Source organism: Protopterus annectens, chromosome 3.part0 (assembly GCF_019279795.1).
Source record: "Protopterus annectens isolate FY-2018-M chromosome 3.part0, PAN1.0, whole genome shotgun sequence".
NCBI lineage: Eukaryota > Metazoa > Chordata > Ceratodontiformes > Protopteridae > Protopterus > Protopterus annectens.
Genome location: NC_056731.1, coordinates 1,202,312,651 through 1,202,334,814, shown reverse-complemented (window position 1 = coordinate 1,202,334,814; position 22,164 = coordinate 1,202,312,651).

Below are 22,164 nucleotides of genomic sequence, written 5' to 3'. Positions count from 1 at the left end.
TCCCCTTACCCCAATCCAGTGTAGAAATGTAGCAACAGTCAGGTGTGCCCCCAATCCTGTGTAGAAATGTAGTAACATGTATGAGTAGGTATAATACGAGTGGAGCAGAGATGCCCAGAGGTGGCCAAGGTAGCAGGATAGGTTGTAGCATTTGCAAAATATGCAGGTCTGTGTGTGTTAGGATGGTGCGCATTTCATATTTTATGAGAGTGATCAGTATGTATGCATGTTGAGGTAAGACCTGGTGGCCATTGCCCACTACAGCTGATGACAGGGACAAGCCCTCACAACTGCAGTGCCAAAGACAATCCCTACTAGTATAACACTTGCTAGCAGTAAGACATTGTAAATGTATGGTGGTAATATGTGTCACCATCTGAAAGACTGATATGGCATGGCTGTTGGGCTAGATATACAAGCAGTACACAGATAAAAGTACCCCAGACATACAGTATATATTGTGTCACTGTGAAATGGAGACACCCTTGGATTTGTACATACAGGTATACATCACAGTAACTGGTCCTGTAATAGGGGATACCGGTGATGTCTGCCCGAACACTTGCAGATCACAAAGGAGGTAGGACTGATGTATTGGGAAACAGCTAATGTAACTGCACATGCCAGCATAACTGGAATGCCCCATGCATATCTGTGTGTCAGATGCAAGTAGTGTCCATAGCACACATGCACACAGCTCATGCAAACACCACCCACAGGTACCTCTCTGGTTATATCCATGCTGTGGGGAATGGATACAGTATGACCCCACCTGTATATGGCAATAGTGGAAGAATGCAGCATGCAGTGCAGGTGTCCCATGCATGTGTTTCCCTAGCTGTAAGTAGCACCCTGCCAGCATCCACACCACCTGATCAAGACTGATATAAAGTATTTGCAGGAACACCTATCACACCTACCCTGTTACCCCAGGGGAATATACTGTATGGTGGTCTGAGACTGTAGGCCTGACAGAATGCAACGGTCTGCCACATGTTGCCTGCAGCAACACCTAATGCCCCACAGGCCTCTGCCAAAGGCCTGTTTCTCACATGGACAGCCAATGTATGTTATGTCATGAACACCCAAATAACAACATAACACACTCCACATAAGCCATATGCAAGGCCATGTGGACAAACCACAGTAACATGTCCACCATGTCCCACTGCATGAAGTGTGGTCCAACACTAACACACACCTGTGATGGGGTGATACCCTTAGGAAAAGTATCAGAGAATGTATGTATAATGTATGGAAGAGGTTAGAATAACAGAGAGGGGGGTGGGAGCATGGGCAACATGGAATGTGCAGGGTCTGACACCAAGCTGTGTGCATACACTATCCCTGGCTGCAAACGCATAAATGGGTGGCTACACACCTGCCCGTACACGACAATAGGGTTAATGTCCTGACCCATGGCCCCTGCCTCTGGGTAACCTGTGTGAATCTGTACAGCTGTGAGGCATTGTCACAGCAGGATAAGCCCATACTGTCATGTTAATGGGTGTACAAGTATGAGATCCTCTGCCATTACTGTACCAAGCTGCTGAACTGGATACACAGACCCAGCAGCAAGTGTCTGCAGCTCCACCTCCAGAATGGTATAACTTACCATGAATACATAGGTGTCTGCCCACAGTACTGGATACAGCTGCAGTCACCGTTGTCGCCCAAGACATCACTGTGAGCAAGAATGTCCACCTGACAGTACATGAAGACAGAAACTATCACTGTGTATAACAGTACACATGTCTGAATATCTCTGCTAACAGCAGTACCATGCAGCTGAAGCAGCACAGACACAATCACCTACAGTACACACTATCCCCTGCACAGTATGTCCCCATATTGCCAAATGATCGATGGATACCAGGCAGAATCACTTTGCTACCTGTAGGTGTACAACACAAAGGTCTGCACTGGAGTACAAACTATCTGGAATTGATCCACACATTCTATACAGAAGGGTATACTGGGCATGCTCACACACTTAGAGAAATGAAGGCAATGTCAGTCAACAACATACTGAAAGGTCTTACTGAGCATGCTCACACACTTGAACAATTGAAGCCCATGTCTGCAAACAACAGCGGTCCAGACATATCTGGCAGTCACAGATGTTAGTGCACACACTCCTCAGTATGCACCACTCATGCTTTGCACACACAGTGGATAGGAATACAGGCATATATCCAAGGACAATACATTATAATAAGCCAAACGTAGACGTACATAGATGTGTGGAAGACAGTGACTGTGACAAGGAGCCAACCATTATGAGGCTTGTCCCACCCAGCACACAGCCAAATGACTACAACCACATGAGGCTCAGATGTCACTCACTGCAGACATTAGCCATCAGTATCTGTCAGCATTACAGACTATGTGGTGCAAGTGCTAGCTGTGCAACATGACTGTACAAGGAAGTAGTCATCTAGCAGCTGTATACACGTACCTGTGGACTATAACCCTGCGTGTGCCCGCATGTGGTGTGTCAACCTCTAGATGAATGGGTTATGGCCCATGCACACATACTGCCCTCCCCATAGCCCTACTATGGCAATCCTGCTGAGGTCATCCACTTTGAAATGCACCCTTGAGAAAAGTGTAGACCAGTAATCTCCATAGCCCGTCCTGTGACAGAGTACTGCTGTAGTGTGATAAAGCACCTAGGTAGGTATTCTAACCCCAGATGTGGCAACTATGTGTGTCCCTGTCTTTGTAGAGAGCAATGCTTTTTAGGGTAGCCATACTCCTTACAATTCATATACTTGACTTTGGCAAGGCTGCTGATGTCAGCCACCTAGAAATACACCTCTGGGAAGGTTGTAGCCCAGTAATCTACATGGCATATCCTGTAATTGTGTACTGCTGGATTTTGATTTAGAACTGTGGTGGGGTTCCATCGCCAGCCATGGCAGTTATGGATGTTTTGTGTGTGTCAATGACTGTATATGGAACAATGCATTATAGGCTAGTCACACACAATACATTTCAAATGGCTCACTTTGGCAGTCCTGCTGATGTCATTCATTGTGAGATACAGCTTCAGGAAAGGCATTCTCTAGTAATCTCCATTGTGTGTCCTATAAAAGCTCCATGCTGTAGTGTGGTATAGACCTCTGTCAGGGGTTCTATACCCACACATGTCAGTTGTGGATGTTTTGTGTGTGTCTCACTGTCTGTGTAGGGAGCAATGCATTTTAGAGTAGTCACCCGCAGTGCATTTCAAATGGCCTATTTTGGCAATCTTGCTGATGTCATTCATTGTGAAATGCTCCTTTGGGGAAGGAGTACTTTAGTAATGTGCGTGGCACATACTATAACTGTGTAGTGTTGCAGTGTGATAAACTAGTTAGGTATGGGGTTCTACTCCCAGACATGACAGGTGTGTATGTGTGTTTGTAACTCATATCCTCTGTAGAGGTGATTGTGTGTGTCTGCCACCTGTGGCCAATGTGGAGCGGGTTTTGCATATTTCTTATATGGTGGCCCTACTATATAGCACAATGTCCACTGTACAGGGATAACAGATGTGAAATAGCTGAGAGGCTGGGGTGCAAAACCATACCCATACGTGTGACATCAAGGCCAGGCAATCACATTTAGCAACCCCAGTATTACCCAGAGCACACACTCAACCCATGTCTCATACAAACACACATGCCTAGGCAACAGCCAATATGTGGGTAGTACACTGCATATTGGCCACTGATAGTAACTATGGAGTGATAGCAGTGGGCTACAGAGGGCATGTCACCCTGTCCATCTGTCCAGTATGCATGTACATGCTAACAGTGCACCTCCCCCATGTTCCACAATGGACACCTGCACTACCTGTGGTGCCAGCACATGTCCCACAATGGACATACCATGCCTGACAACATGCACTGTATGGACAGATGCCACTGACACCAGGGAATGATGTTAGCATGCTATCAATGTAGGTGCAGAGTAAACCTCTGTAAAGCCCGCTACTGGTCCCCGCCACAGGTGGGCAAGACTGGCACATATGATGGTAATCTGTGTTCACAACATGGGTCAGACACCCCAGTTACAGTTCCACATGTCACTATACATGCATGTGGGAGGTGTGCACATCCCAGACACTGTCTATGTCATGGACTAAGGAACACATACATGGCAAGTGATGCACAGCATTGGCCACACACAATAGTCACCCAGGTGACTGGATGGGGGATACAATACCCACCTGTGTGGGCAAGTACAAAAACTACAGCCCTGAGACACAATGCAGACCATTGTCATGCAGCCTGATGCCAAGGTATATCCATCCCCTACACTTGTATAGCCTACAGTCGACCACCACACACCCGTGCAGACATGCACCCATGCATGTCAGTACTGGCACCCTGTGTGTCTGTGTGTTATATGGTGTGTATGTTCACATCCACATTCACTACAACCCCCAAGGGCATACTGAAGCATGCTGTCTGATGTCAGACACCTCCTCATACCCTTTGCACAAACAACCTCCGTATGACCCATCTGGTGCAAGTGATACCTGTGATGTGTTGTGGCAATCCCGCTACTAATGAGTTGTACTCCTGGCCCTGCCAAGTGTGTCAATGTGTGCGTGTCCCTGTGAGAGTGTGGCTGTATTGGCGCTGGCACCTGTTCATGCGGACAGGCTCATGTACGTCACCTACTGTATAGCTACCATATCCCTGTTGCAGATGTCACTCACCATCACAGATATGTTCTGAGGGCTCCACAACAGGTAACCCATGTGGCACATCCAATAACTGTATCGAACTCTGATAGCAGTACATAGTTGTTAAGAGTTTGATACCCTGTGCTGGTAGGTGTGTGACACAAACAAGCTGCAGTTTTACTCCCCCACCCCTCCCTGACATATCTTTGCCTCTGTCTGCCTCTCCCACTCCCTCTCTGGTGGATGTGGAGACCTACACCTGCTTTGTTTAGGCAGCAGCATGTGTATTTTAAGTGATACTCATGATCAGCTGATGGCCTCTGCATGAATCGCAGCCCTCCCCTAGCTGATTGCATGTAGAACAGCTGTGGTAACATTCCCATAGCTAATTGCTTGGAAACACACTCCGATCTCTAGGAGCATCATGTTGGTGTTGGCCCTTGTCATTCATTGTGAGCAGGAACTAGATCTGTTGGTTGGCAACCAGCATCTGAGATGGTTTGGGAATTTACCTCTAACAACAAACACTGTGGAAACAGGGCAACACACAGGAGGGGGATGTGCTTGACCTGGCTACAGACTGTAAGTGCTGCTATACTGCATGTGGCATACTGTTGGTTTAACAGTGCATGTGTGGATATGTCTTTCCTACATGCCTCAATACTTGCCATGTCAGTTCCATGTTTATGTGGAATCACCATCTGCAGGGTAATTTACAGACAGTGCAGTGTGTTCTGCCTTTGGTTTCATGTGTTACGAATGGAGCATATATCTGTGGACTGCAGATGGTAGTGTGAGGATTGCAGTTTGTAGATGGTAAAAGCTGTGACAGTTACTGGTGTCTTGTATCTCATAGGACATATGTTGCCACAAACCCTGTTACATCAGTAAATGTATGAGGTTATCACAGCAACATGTCATTATTGGCCCTGTGTATGTGTTGCAAGCAACAACTCTGCTGTGTACATATGTCATGCATGACGTGGTGCTTATGTGCTGTACATCATAATTAGTGTCATCATATCCGCTAAGAAGCCAGTGAGATATCAGACCGCTTCACATATTATGTACAGTAGGGGTTATATTTGATGACATAACCTGGGCATTTTGTGGATGTTTATACAGTCCTAAGAGTGTGTGGGCATCAGTATTACAGACAGCAGGTAGCAATATCTCTTACAGGAGAACTGGCACACTCAGGGCAGCTACATATCTGTAGGAGGTTCAAGAACTACAGACAGAGTGTGAGTAGAGTTGTGTTATGCTTTGTATAGTACTGGTGTTACAGGATGTGTGTGTACATACTACTTTACCTTGGAATGCAGTCTGTCGGCATAGCTCTCAACTGTGGGCCTATCCTCTTGGTGGCCAGAGGTGTGCCTATCATGTGTTGTCTGTCCACCACACAGGTCCTGTGTCAGATATTCCACTGGCAGTCTGTGTGTGTTGTGTGCTATCAGTACATGACCTACATATCAAGCTTTGCACATATGACATGCTGTGGGAGAGTGTTCCGTAGTGGGTTGTATGTATATCACACTGCCATTGCTGCCATCAGTCCACTTCTGGTGTACCCCCCACACATATGGTGGGGCTGGGGTCATATATGTGTGGGCGTCACCTACACAATACCTGTGTGCTCTTATGCACTCCAGAGGCCAGCGTGTGTAACAGTGGTATATGGCCCTGTATTATTGAGTCGGGGGGGGCACCATAAATGACCTAGGCTGTTAAATATGTGGGGGTATCAGGGGTGAGCTGCCTTAAGGTATCTGGATGTAAAGGGCCATATACTTTTTCTGTATTTACATCACTTACATATATTTGGTGACTACAAGCCTACTGTCTCCTGTTAGACAGACTGTTCTGTTTGACAGTGTGCATGTGATGGTGTCAGTTATGCGTGTTATGTCACAGTTACAACCCATTTGCTCACATTGTGTCTTTACTACCCACTGCTGTTGTACAGAGTGTAGATATAGGCTGCTGAAGTATACACCTGCATTACATACTGTTGATCGTTTGGTATCCTGTGGCCCAGTCTGTCCTCACTATTGTGCAATTTTAAGGGCTTAGCCTGGACAGTGACAGTTGTGAACCTTTCCAGACTACTGTATTTTTATACCTGTTTCATGGTTGCATTACCTCTGTTTATATGGATGTCAGTGTCTAAACAGCTGTATGACATGGCATGTAGAACTGTAATAGTACACAATGAAAGGTATTCCATGTCTGCAAACCTGTGTGTGGTGTTTTCCCTATGACCTCTCTGTGGGTATATGTTGCAGGCAATGATTGTCATTTGTATGGGTGGCCCATACAGTGCCCATTTGTTCAGTAGTTAACTGTAGGCATATTGGCTGTTATACTGTGTGCACCTTCTACATATGTGTCTTACTGTACATATATCTGCGTGTGTATGTGTAGTCACATGTATATCCATATATATGTATATGTAAACATATATATATACATATATATATATATATATATATATATATATATATATATATATATATATATATATATATATATATATATATATATATATATATGGTTCTAGGTCATAACAGCGACAACCAGAACACCGACACCAACTTCACCGATGCGAAAACACCGACACAGAAAACATCGACACTACAAATCACGGACATTTCACAGGTAAGGGGTTTAAATTTCGCTAATCAAGCCTACCATGTTCAGGTAAGGGGTTTAAATTTAACACATGCATAACACTGCCACCTTATCTGAACATGGAAGGCTTGATTAGCGAAATTTAAACCCCTTACCTGTGAAATGTCCGTGATTTGTAGTGTCAATGTTTTCTGTGTTGGTGTTTTTGCGTCTGTGAAGTTGGTGTCGGTGTTCTGGTTGTCGCTATATATATATATATATATATATATATATATATATATATATATATATATATATATATATATATATATATATATATATATATATATATATATATATATATATAAAAGGTTCATAGGCTATATATATATATATATATATATATATATATATATATATAAAGGTTCATAGGCTGGTACTAGACTATCTGCCCGAGGGCATTTATAAGCCTTGCCAGAGTGTGTCGGCTTTCGCCCCATTGATTAATTAACTGATCCTCTGTCAAGCAGTTAAGTGATCCCAGGGGTGTATTTTCTGTTACCCATCCATTCATCAAGGTTTCCCTTGAAGAGTGTTAGTGAGGGGCTCTGCCTGATGTAATTTGGAATTTTGTTCCAAAGCGTGGGAAGTCTCTGTGACAGGAATCTATCCCTCCAGCATGTTCTATTTATTGTTGTGGTGAGGTTTAGCTTACTAGAGCGCATGGCTCGCAGTGACTTGGATTTCTTTAGGTGGAGCATGTCCATCAATTCTGAGTTGGACATGGCTTTGTAAGTCAGGCAGAGATCACCACTGAGTAAACGATATGCCACTGAGTACAGCCGGAGTTTTTTCATTCGGGCTGCATAGGACATATGTTTGAGGCCAGTAATCCTCTTGGTGAGGTACTTTTGTGGTCTTTCCAGCTGTTGGATGTATCTTGTGAGGTACATCCCAAATGGGGCATTGTACTCTATGATGAGTTTAATGAGTGATGAGTAGAGGGGCACTATAACCTCTTTATTTCTAGATGCGAACCCTTTAGTAATTATATGGGCCACATAGAAGGATTTCCTAACTACTTTGGCAATATGATTGTCAAAGGAGAGATTACTATCTACCTGGGTCCCCAGATCTCTTATTACCTCTTCTGTATTAAGGGAACTGCCACCTATGTTGTAATTCATGAGTGTTTTGTTTTTCCCAAATGGGATGACTATGCATTTTTTGGCATTTAGCTTGAGGCCATGACTTTGACACCAGGTGTCCATCTCAGTAAGGCCCTTTTAGAGGATGTCCGTGTCAGCCGGAGAGTCAATTATGGCTCCCAGTTTGTAATCATCAGTGAACTTGGTTAGCCATAGTCCTCCTGTGTTTGCCTGTACTTCTGAGACGTATATGCCGAACAGTAGGGGTCCCAGGACCGAGCCTTGCAGGACACCACTTGTGACTGGTTTAGAGACAGACCTAGAGCCCGCTATTCTTACCGTGTGAGTTCTGTCTGTAAGCCAGTTGGCAAACCAATCTCGTGACGTAGGGGTTTATGTTCAGGCTGGTGAGCTTTTCTGTAATACCCGAGTGGAGAATGATATCAAAAGCCTTGGTGAGGTCAAGGTAGGCTGTGTGAACCACCTTTCCTTCGTCTATGGCTTTGGTGACTGTCTCAAAGAAGTCAACCAGGTTTAGTACGCATAATTTTCCCTTAACAAAGCCGAACTGGGTTGGGTCAAGTGTTTGGAGGTTCCCAAAGTCTTTGTTAATAAGTTCCATGGTAATGCACTCCATAGCTTTGCAAACCAGGCTAGTCAGGCTTAATGGGCGATAGTTACCAGGGTCAGTTGTGGCCCCTCCTTTGTGGAGAGGAATAACCATTGCTGTGCACCATTCTATGGGCATGTAGCCTGTGGAGAGGCTGAGGTTGAACAGGGTGTTTAGGTGCAGGGTTAGTTTGTTCTGTAGTTCATGCAAGATGCAGCCTGGGTACCATCTGGTCCCATTGATGTGTGTTTTTGGCTTTTGAAAGGGCTGTTTTCACCTGTGCATCTGTGATTTTTTGGACACTACACTTTTCCGGTATTGTTGTGGGCCCTTTTGGAGGTGGGGGGGTGAAGTTTGCACTAAATCTATCTGCCAGGATGTTGGCAATATCAGTAGGTTCAGTATATTTTGTACTATTTTGCAATTGTTCAGTACATATCTGCGAGTTGCCACATAGATTCTCAACATAGCTAAAGAAGGCTTTGTGGTTATCTTTTGAATCTTTGGCTATTTTTCTTTCGAAGTTAGCCTTGGATGATTTCATGAGGGACCTTACTTTCTTACTGATACTGATCAGGGATGTCTTTCCTTCTTGGGATTCGCTTTTTTTCTGAACTAGTTTCCTCCTTCTAGTGTATAGCCTGTTTATTGCAGGGGTCCAGCAAACTAGTTTCCTTCTCTTAGAGGAGTGAGTCTTGGTTTTGCTAGGGATGGCATGATCCATGCATTCTTGTAGGTGCTCATAGAGTGCATTTGTAAAGGTTTCTGCATCTTGGGCAGCATTATCCTTTAGCGTGGGGGTTGTAAAACTTACCACCTCTGTCTTAAGTAAGGTGAAGTTTGCTTTAGAAAAGTTTTTTACTGCGGTTTCATTAGTTGGGGGTGGTGGTGGGGTGTGGACATACAGAGTGATTAGTTTATGGTCTGATCTAACCAGTGGCAGGTTGATCTCCGGTGTCGAACACCTGTCGCCCATGTTGGTGATGACCAGGTCCAATATGTTTTCACCTCTGATAGGGGAGTTTACCAGCTGATCCAGTGCGTTTGAGTTGATGAATTCCAGGAAGTGCTGGGCCTGGAAATTTGTACTCGAGTAGTTTTCGAAGTGAATGGTAGGGTAATAGAAATCGCCCAATATCAGGGTGTTCGGTAGGACTTTCATGTTTTCCAGTGTCTCCAGAAAGGTGGAGTGGTGGTCCTGGGTCATGTAGGGTGATCTGTAGCAGGCCACAATTTGCATTGCAGATTTGCCTAATGTTAGTTGCACATGGATGATCTCAGAGGTATCATGCTGCACCACTAACCTGGAGGTATAGGTATCCTTGATGAATATGGATACACCCCCTCCTTTTATGTTTCGGTCCATGTTCTGTGGCTGAAACGTGTGGTATGAGTTGTAGCCTGGTAGTGCTGGGGTGCTCTCTGGAGCCTTGAACCAGGTTTCAGTTACTGCACAGATATCGACGTTCTCCATACTGAGGAGTGCTTCGAGTGTGTGCATTTTGAGATTTAAACTCCTAACGTTGAGTAGCAAAACCCTCAGTTTTTTGTTAATTGTGCTTTTTATGGAGGTGGGTTTGACTTTTGAGCCTTGCCTAAAAAAGGCACTATGGTCACAGCAAGAGCCTTGGCCAGTATTCAAAACCCTAGGAGTGACAGGTGCAAGCCGTCTCTTGCGAAGCAATGCGGCTTGTCGAGCATGTCATCCCAGGCTGACAGACACTGGATCCCTTTTGAATGACAGAAGAAGTTTACCAAATGTTGAAATTGATCATTTTTTCTTTATACTGAGGTATCATTCTTGGTGAGGGCAGGATGCTACTCTGGGTCAGGGTGATACCAGCCTGGGCTGCATGATCAGAGAGCTCTTCCATGTCTCTTTTCATGTAGTCCAGGGAGGTACATCTCAGATCATTCACACCAACATGAACAATGACAGAGTCATATTTGTACTTGTTTTTGGAGTGACCTGAGTGCTTGTGTTATATGGTGGATTCTGGCTCCCGATAGGCAGCTAACAGTAACCTTCTGCTTGTCCAGCCTAGTGAGTGGGATGTCAGTGTGCCTGACTATAGAGTCACTTATTACTAGTGTGTTAGGTATGTTATTTCGCCTTAAGGGTTGTGATTGTGCGGCACACTGATTTTGTGTTTTATGTGTTGTCTGGTTTGTGACTGGAAGTGCAGGTTGTTTGGGTGTCTGCTTTGGAGGTCTCTGATGCTTTTGCATGTTTTTATTTACAGCCTCCAAGTATGATTTTGTGTATTTATGTGTAGTTTTTGCCAGTGCTGTTTTAGTAGGTCTGTGTGTAGCTGGAGGTGTGGTGCAAGTGTTAACTTTCTCCTCTTGACTGTCTGTTCCAGTCTTGGGTGGAGACAGCTTAGCTTCCAGTTTGGCTGTATAATTGCATCTCTCACATATGTTAGTGTTTTGTGGTAGGAGGAGAGGGTTTTTTGTGTACATGAGGCAGTTGTAACATTGCCTCAGGATACCCAGATTCACCAGCTGGACTGGAGAGTGCACCTGAAGTTGTCCTTTGATCATGTCTGAATAGTAGGGTGAGCTGCTTAGTCGCTTGGTTGATAAGGGGTGAATAAAGAGCCTTGCCCTGCTGGGCAATCAGTGTCAGGGTATATTAGTGTTTGCTATTAGGTCTGAGCAGGTGCTGGGCTGTAAGATGCTATTTGAGTTCTTAGGTTGAGAGTTAGACTAGTTTCAAGGGAAAACCTGAAGAGGAGACTTAGTGGAGCCGGGAATAATTTAACCATAGCTAACCGGCACTGCCCGGTGCGTAAAACTGTGCAAACTTAGTTTTTATAGTAGGGAAATGAAAGAGATAGAAATTAGCCCAAAATGGCCAATAAACTACTAAATTCTGGGCTGGAACCTCTCCTCCAGGGATAGATAGGTTGCTCAAAGCTCCCCTCACTCACAGATAAACAGAGAAACTTCCTTCTATCCAAGTAAGGTATGGGAAACTCAGAAACTAGTATCACAGCCCTGAATTCAGCACTAGCCTGAAAACTGGACTATACTAGCTTAGAAAGGCAGGAAACAAGGATTTTTTTTTGTTTTGTTTTTTTTGTTTGTTTTTTTGAAAAGATAAGGCAAAACCAGTAAAAATACACTTAAAACAGCTTTAAACGACTACAAATGATCAGAAAAGGTATCGCACTTTAGTGTGTAGCCTACAACAGTTAAACAAATTATTTAAACAAAAAAACAACTTTTTAAAACTGCAGGCAGTCAAATAAGTACAGTATGTGAAAAAAAAACAAGCTTTTAAATTATAATAAATGCTGGAAAATCTGCTTTTAGGCAGAAAACAGTTAAGTACAGCAAGAAACTACAGAAAACTGATACTTAATCACTCCAGTCTCTCTTCTAAGCTACAAGGTTTGTATCAGTTTAAGGCTTTCTAGTGCTACCCAGTAGGTTAGTTACAGGAAAGATGGGAAACAAGCGCAGATGTGGTCTTTTAAACCAGAAAGTTGAAAGAGGCAGACAAACTGTCCGAATGGTCAATAAACTACAATTTCTGGGCCAAGAACCTCTCCTCTCATAGTAGACAGGCTACCTAGTGCTTACCACTCCCACTGATAAGCTAGAAGGCTTTCTTCCAACACAGAAAGGCTTGTGGGGCTCATAAGCTTACCAACAGTCTTGGATACAGATCAGTTTTCTGTAGTTTCTTGCTGTACTTAAGTATATCCCTCATTGGTGAGATCAGACCATAAACTAATCTCACTGGAGATCCACATCCCGCCCCCACCCCCAACAAAAAAGACCACAGTGAAGAACTTCTCAAAAGCCAACTTCACACTTCTTAAGACTGGTGTGATATCCTTCAAGGCCCCTGAGCCATTGGAAACCACAACCCACGCTGCTGAATCCCTTACAAATGCTTTCTACGAGCACCTCCAGGATTGCATGGATCAAGCAATCCCAAATAAAATCAAGACCCTTTCCACCAAAGGTAAGCGCCCGATCTGGTGGACCCCGGCCATAAACAAACTTTACAACAAGAGGAGAAAGCTACTACATTTCATCTGCTTTTACTGTACTTGTGTTTTTACCTACTTCTTTTTACTTTTGCATCATCTTAAAATATTCAATTGTATTTATTACTGCTTGGTGTAACTCATTCTAAGCCTTTTGGTTTAACCACTTGGGCTTCGGACCAGTTAGTTGTTTTGCACTGAGAGGGTTTGTGGTCTGCACTGTTGTGGCAGAACAGGTAGCTTACATCCTTCTAGGTTGAGAACTGCTGATTGAGGGCTCAGTGTCTGTTATTCTAAAAGTGTATTAATTCTGGTTTAAGCACTTGGGCTTTCAAGCCAGTTATTTTACATTAAGAGGGTTCGTGGTCTGCACTCTTGTGGGAGGAGAGGCTGGACTCTGCCCTTCTGAGCTGGGAATTTCTGGTTAAAGGCTTATAGTGCATGCATATCTGAACTGTTTCTTACTGAAGTTGTGCGCCTTGTTTGCTGTGGCATAGACTGGATTCGGGCCTGCTGGATCTAGCTTTGTTTGTGTAACTTGAGCACTAATCCAGACATTCTCTAAAGTATTCAATGGTATTTATTACTGCTTGGTTGTAACTTGATTAAAGTGTAGCTATCATTCAAGTCTTTTGGATTAAGCACTTGGGCTTCAGACCAGTTGTTTTACATTAGGAAGGTTTGTGGTAAGCACTGTGGTGGCAGGACAGGTAGCTTTTATCCTTCTAAGTTGGGAACTGCTGATTGAGAGCCCAGTGTCCAAGTGTATTAGTTCTGGTTTAGGCACTTGGGCTTCAGGCCAGTTATTTTACATTAAGAAGGTTCGTGGTCTGCACTCTTGTGGGAGAAGAGGCTGGACTCTGCCCTTCTGAGCTGGGAATTTCTGGTTAAAGGTTTATAGTGCCTGAATATTTGAACTGTATCTTACTGAAATTGGTTCACCTTGTTTGCTCTAGCATAGACTAGATCCAGGCCTGCTGAATCTAGCTTTGTTTATATGCTTGTTGTTTGTTTGCTTGTTATTTCCTGGAAGGTAATTCCACCTAATACGCAACTCCTCAGGCCTTCTGTGGATCACTAGTGATATCTGCATTGCTTACTGTACTTATTTCCTTGTTTCACTTGAAAGAAAGTTACTGTTTGTCGTTTTTGCATTTAGTTACTTGTAACACATTGCACTCAAGTTACCTGGCACTTGCTCACTAAAGCAATTATATAAGTCAGCACTAAAAATTAAAAGCACTACACCCTCACTCCCCACTGGCCCTTGTTTTCAGTTAAGGATTTCCCAATATTATTCTAGCATGTCCAAAGGTCAGTTGTCAATCTCCTCTCCGGTCCAGCTGGTGAATCTGGGAATCTTGAGGCAATGTTATAACTGCCTCATGTACACAGACAACCCTCTCCTCTTCCCACATAACACAAATACTTAGAGATGCAGCTACTTAGCCAAACTGGAGGCTGAGCTCTCTCAACTCAGGACTGGCAAGACCAGACAGGAGGAGAAGGCAACTACACACACCACAAAACCAGCCTCACATAATGCTACCGCTCCACTGAATCAAACACATAAACACACAAAGACATACTCGGAGGCTCTGAGTAAAAATTTACCTAAACAGCAGAGGCCTCCAAAGCAGACACCCAAACAACTGCTACCTCAAGACACCCCACAAGCAACACATAAACCACAAAAGCAGTGTGCAAAGCAGTCACAGCCCTTAAGGCCAAATACAACACCAAACATACTTGTCATAGGTGACTCCATAGTCAGACATACTGACGTCCCACTCACCAGGCTGAACAAGGAGAGGGTCACAGTAAGCTGCCTATCAGGCGCTAGAATCCACCACATAACACAAGCACTCGGGTCACTCCATGGCAAGTACAAATATGACACAGTCATTGTCCATGCTGGTGTGAACAACCTGAGACATACCTCCCTGGACTACATGAAAAGAGACATAGAGGAGCTCTCTGATTATGTAGCCCAGGCAGGTATGACCCAAACCCTGAGCAGTATCCTTCCTTCACCAAGAATGATGCCACAATATAGAGACAAGATGATCAGCTTTAACAATTGGCTTAATGTCTGGTGTCATTCAAAGGGGATCCAGTGTCTGTCTGCCTGGGATGACATGCTTGACAAGCCACGCTGCCGCAAGGGACGGCTTGCACCTGTCACCCTGGGATTCCGGATATTGGCTAAGGCTCTTGCCATCCCTATAGTGCCTTTTTTAGGCAAGGCTCAAATTCTAAACCTACCACCCTAGAAAACAAAAATGGGAAGAAACTGAGGGTAATGCTGCTCAATGCCAGAAGTCTAAATCTCAAAATGCACACACTCGAGGCCCTTCTCAGTATGGAGAACATCGATGTCTGTGCTGTAACTGAAACCTGGTTCAAGGCTCCTGAGAGCTCCCCGGCACTATTAGGTTTTACCTCATATCATGCGTTCCGGCCCCAAAACCCGGACCACACCACAAAAGGAGGGGGGTGTATCCATATTCATAAAGGATACCCACACCTCCAGGTTGGTGGCAACGCTAAGCTTTGGAAACCATCCAGGTGTAACTAACCATAGGCAAAACTGCTCTACAAATTGTAGCATGCTACAGGCCACCCTCTCAAACTCAGGAACCCCACACAGCCTTCCTGAAGACACTGGAGGGTATAAATGTATCTCCAAACACCATCATATTGGGTGACTTCAACTACCCGAATATAGATTGGGAACATTACTCAAGCCCTAACTTTCTAGCCCAACGGTTCCTGGAGTTCATAAATTCAAATGCCATGGAACAGCTAGTCACTGTTCCCACGAGAGGAGAAAATATACTAGATCTCATTGTCACAAACATGGGGACAAAATGCTCCACACCGGAAGTATATCCCTCATTGATGAGATCTGATCATAAACTAATCTCACTGGAAATCCACATCCCGCCCCCACCCCAAACAAAAAAGACCATAGTGAAGAACTTCTCTAAAGCAAACTTCACACTACTCAAGACTGGTGTGGTATCCTTCAAGGCCCCTGAGCCAGAGGAAACCACAACCCAAGCTGTGGAAGCCCTTACAAATGCCTTCTATGAACACTTCCAGGACTGCATGGATCAGGCAATCCCAAATAAAACCAAGACTCTTTCCACAAAGGGCAAACGTCCAGTCTGGTGGACCCCAGCCATTAACAAACTTTACAATAAGAGGAGAAAGCTATTACATGATAGAACAAAATCCATAAAAGGGAAGTCACCCTGATCATTATTAGTAGAAAAATACGAGCACTCATAAAATCAACTAAGGCCAATTTTGAGAGAAAAATTGCCATGGATTCAAAGAACAATCATAAGGCCTTTTTCAGCTATGTTAGGAACCTGGGTGGAAACTCCCAGATATGCTCAGAATTAGTCCAAAATGATACAAAAATCACTGAACCCACAGACATTGCCAACATACTGGCAGACAGGTTCAGTGCAAACTTCACCCCCCTCACCCCCCTAAAGGAGAGATAACTATCCCAGCCGAGTGTAGCCTCTTGGACATCTCAAATGCGCAGGTGAAAGCTGCTCTCTCTAAAGCTAAAAACACAGCATCAATGGGACCGGATGGTGTCCCCGGCTGTGTGCTACACGAGCTAAATGAGGAATTAAACCCGCACATAAGGCAGCTGTTTAATCTCAGCCTTACCACAGGATACGTGCCCAAGGAGTGGCGTCGGCAACTGTGGTCCCACTCCACAAAGGCGGCGCCTCACGGACCCTGGTAATTACCGCCCCATAAGCTTAACAAGTCTAGTCTGCAAAGCTATGGAGAGGATCATAATGGAGCTCATAAACAAAGATATAGGGGACTTGCAGACATTGGACCCGACCCAGTTTGGCTTTGTCAAGGGAAGATCATGCCTTTTGAACTTGGTCGACTTCTTGAAACAGTCACCAAGGCCATTGATGAGGAAAGGCAGTCCATACAGCCTACCTTGACCTTGCAAGGCTTTCGACACAATACCCCACTCGGGTATTGTAGAAAAACTTACCAGCTTAAATGTAAACCCATATGTCACAAGATGGGTTGCAAACTGGCTTAAGGACAGAACCCACAAGGTTAGAGTTGCTGGCGCTGTGTCAGACTCCAAGCCAGTCACAAGTGGTGTCCCACAGGGCTCGGTCCTTAGCCCCCTATTGTTTGGCATCTATTTCTCAGAAGTACAGGCCAACATGGGAGGACTTTGGCTGACAAAGTTTGCAGACGACTGCAAACTGGGCGCCATAGTGGAAAGTGCATCGGACACGGATATCCTTCAGAAGGGACTCACGGAAACAGATAGCTGGTGCCAGAGCCATGGCCTGAAGTTAAATGCCAAAAAATGTATAGTCATACCCTTCAGGAAAAACAAGGTAACCCCAAGCTACCATATAGGTGGCAATCCACTAAGCACAGAAGAGGTTATCAGGGACCTGGGGACCCAGGTTGACAGTGGCCTTTCTTTTGACACTCACATTGCTAAAGTGGTTAGAAAGACCTTCTACATTGCCCACCTGATCATGAAGGGATTCACATCCAGATCTAGTGAGGTCATTGTTCCCCTGTACTCTTCACTTATCAGACCAATGATCGAGTACAATGCCCCATTCGGGATGTATCTCACCCGACATCTGCAGCAATTGGAGAGACCCCAAAAGTTCCTCACCAAAAGGATAAAGGGACTCCAAAATCTGTCATATGCTGCCAGATTGAAGAAACTCCAGCTCTATTCAGTCGCATACCGTCTGCTCAGAGGTAACATGTGCCTGACATACAAGGCCATGTCCAACCCAGAATTAATGGACATGCTCCACCTCAAAAAATCCAAATCCACCAAAACCACTAGAGCAAGCGACTTAAACCTTAGCACGGATATAAATAGGACGTGCTGGAGGGATAGATTTATCACTCAGAGACTCCCTATGCTGTGGAATAAAATCCCGATCCATGTGAGGCAGAGCACCTCGCTGACTCTGTTCAAGAGAAATCTAGACCTGTGGATGGGAGATCGTAGGTTTACCCCGGGAATCATATCTGTGTCACTGCTGGACAGAGGCACAACAAACTAATGGGCACAGTATTTTTTCATATAAGGGGTGGCGTAAGCCACAAAAATTTGGGCTAGGCTTATAAATGCCTTAGGGCAGATAGCCTAGTATAAACCTATGAACCTATGAACCTATGAACAAGATAGAGCAAAATCCCTAAAAGGGAAGACATTTCTGATCAATACTAGTAAAAAACTACGATCACTCATAAAATCATCCAAGGCCAACTTTGAGAGAAAAATCGCCAAGGACTCAAAAGACAATCATAAGGCCTTCTTTAGCTATGTTAGAAATCTGGGTGGAAACTCCCAGATATGCTCAGAATTAGTCCAAAATGATACAAAAATCACTGAACCCACAGACATTGCAAACATACTGGCAGACAGGTTCAGTGAAAATTTCTCCCAAAAGGAGAAATATCTATCCCAGCAGAGTGTAGCCTCCCAATCATCTCAAATGCCCAGGTGAGAGCTGCTCTCTCTAAAGCTAAAAACACAGCATCAATGGGACCAGATGGTGTCCCCGGCTGTGTGCTACACGAACTCAATGAGGAACTAAACCCACACATAAGGCTGCTGTTTAATCTTAGCCTTACCACAGGATACGTACCCAAAGAGTGGCGTACGGCAACTGTGGTCCCACTCCACAAAGGCGGTGCTTCTACGGACCCTCGTAATTACCGCCCCATAAGCTTAACAAGCCTGGTCTGCAAAGCTATGGAGAGGATCATAATGGAACTCATAAATAAAGACATAGGGGACCTACAGACATTGGATCCTACCCAATTCGGCTTTGTCAAGGGCAGATCATGCCTCTTGAACTTGGTCGACTTTTTTGAAACAGTCACCAAGGCCATTGATGAGGGTAAGGCAGTTCACACAGACTACCTTGACCTTGCAAAAGCTTTCGACACAAAACCCCACTCAGGTATCATAGAAAAGCTCACCAGCTTAAATGTAAACCCATATGTCACAAGATGGGTTGCAAACTGGCTCAAGGACAGAACCCACAGGGTTAGAGTTGCTGGTGCCATGTCAGACTCCAAGCCGGTCACAAGCGGTGTCCCACAGGGCTCAATCCTGGGCCCCCTCTTGTTCGGCATCTACTTTTCAGAAGTGCAGGCAAACATAGGAGGATTGTGGCTGACAAAGTTTGCAGATGACTGCAAACTGGGCGCCATAGCTGAAAATCCATCAGACACAGATATCCTTCAGAGAGGTCTCATAGAAATGGATAACTGGTGCCAGAGCCATGGCCTTAAGCTAAACACCAAAAATGTATAGTCATACCCTTTGGTAAAAACAAGGTAACCCCAAGTTACCACATAGGTGGCAATCCATTAAGCACAGAAGAGGTTATCAGGGACCTGGGGACCCAAGTTGACAGTAACCTTTCTTTTGACACTCACATTGCCAAAGTGGTTAGGAGGACCTTCTACATTGCCCACCTGATTATGAAGGGATTCACATCCAGATCAAGGGAGGTCATTGTTCCCCTGTACTCTTCACTTATCAGACCAATGATTGAGTATAATGCCCCATTGAATGTATCTTACCCGACACCTGCAGCAATTGGAAAGACCCCAAAAGTTCCTCACCAAAAGGATAAAGGGGCTCAAAAATATGCCATATGCTGCCCGACTGAAGAAACTCTAGCTCTATTCAGTCGCATACCGTCTGCTCAGAGGTGACCTGTGCCTGACATACAAGGCCATGTCCAACCCAGAATTAATGGACATGCTCCACCTCAAAAATCCAAATCCACCAGAGCCACAAGAGCAAGAGACTTAAACCTCAACACGGATATAAATAGGACGTGCTGGAGGGACAGATTCATCACCCAGAGACTCCCTATGCTGTGGAACAGAATCCCGGTCCATGTGAGACAGAGCACCTCGCTGGCTCTGTTCAAGAGGAATCTTGACCAGTGGATGGGAGATCGTAGGTTTACCCCGGGGACCATCTCTGTATCACTGCTGGACAGAGGCACGGCAAACTAATGGGTATAGTATTCTTCAACCTAAGGGGTGGTGAAAGCCACACAACTCTGGCTAGGCTTATAAATGCCCTAGGGTAGATAGCCTAGTATGAACCTATGAACCTATGAACCTATGGAGTAGGCTAGTTACAGGAAAGGTGGGAAACAAGCGCAAGTGTGGCTTTTAAACCAGAACATTGAAAGAGATGGAAAAAAGCTTCCCAAAAGGCCAATAGCTACAATTTCTGGGCTAGGAACCACTCCTCTTGTGGAGATAGGCTACCTAATGCTTGCTGCATCCTCTACATTGCTCTACGTTGCTTAACCAATGTGGGCATTGCTTACCGATGCCCAGTCAGGCTTAAACCCACTTACACTCGCATACCCCCATGCTACTTCATGTTTTTAGTTAACATTTGTTGACCGGGACAATCTGACTGGATGCTTCTCCATTGTCAGTGGTGGCCCGGGGAGTGGAGCTCCACAGTAAACCCCAGCTACACAGCACAAGTAATACTGAGGTGTACACATTCATAGAGAGTAACAGACTTAACATAGCTACATACCTCATTCTTCATGCTTAGTTTATGTTAACATGTCGATATTATACATGCTTAGGTCAGGTTTACATGCCGGGTATGACTGTTGACAAAGGTCAGTTTAAGGTGAAGTTATATTCCAAAAACGAGGCACCACGTATCCAAACGCAGACCCAAACAACTTTAATAGAACAAATAAAAAATAAATAATGCTTCAACAAATCACGTTTTCGTCATCCAACTTCATCAGATAAAACCCCCTTTCCATTACAGCATATTATATACTCATCCTAATTAATAAAATCAAAAGCTTAACCAGTAGATTTCACAATATAATTAAACAATTAATACTAAACATTCAATCACTTTGTCACTTCTGTTTTAAAAATTAAAGAATTTTTTTTACAAATACACATTAGATAGCATTCAGTAATGAAGTATATCTATTAAAAAATACCAAACTGTTAAAGAACTTTTGTTTGTTCATAATATATAAAAACCAACATGTGTAATAAATACATTTATACATAAAACTCTATTCTAAAAGCTCAATAAAATCATTTAAAAACTAATGTATTTATATTTGCACCTGTCACCCCTGGGCTTCCGGATTTTGGCAAAGGCTCTTGCCACCCCCATTGTGCCTTTTTTAGGCAGGGCTCAAATTCTAAACCTACCACATAGCAGAAGTAGGCAAATGAAATCCTCAAGCACAGGCAAGGCAGAAATAAGCCAAATAACCCTTTATTGTAAGCGCTTTCGGTAAGGAAATTTTCCGCACCTTCCTCAGACAAAAAATGTAACAACCATGAAACAGCAAAGTGCTATTAAATACTTAACTGATTATGACATCATAATTATTCTCAAAAACTTAAAAGGCTAACACCATTCTTTTAAAAACGTTAATTAAATACAAAATAAACTATTTTACTAAAATCAAATCTAAACCTACCACCCTAGAACACAAAAAAGGAAAAAATTAAGGGTAATGCTGCTCAATGCCAGAAGTCTCAACCTCAAGATGCACGCACTCGAAGCCCTTCTCAGTATGGAGAACATTGATGTCTGTGCTGTGACTGAAACCTGGTTCAAGGCTCCTAAGAGCACCCCGGCACTATCAGGTTTTACCTCATATCACGCGTTCCGGCCCCAAAATCCGGACAACACCAAGAAAGGAGGGGGGGGTGTCCATATTCATCAAGGACACCCTCACCTCAAGGTTGGTGGCAACGCACGATGCATCGGAAACCATCCAGGTGCAGTTAACCATAGGCAAGACTGCACTGCAGTTTGTAGCCTGCTACAGGCCACCCTCTCAAACTCAGGAACCTCACACAGCTTTCCTGAAAACACTGGAGGGGATAAATATATCTCCAGACACCATCATACTGGGTGATTTCAACTATTCAAATATAGACTGGGATTACTACTCAAGCCCCAACACTCTAGCCCAAAGGTTCCTAGAGTTCATAAACTCAAATGCCATAGAACAACTAGTCACCATCCCCACAAGAGGAGAAAACATA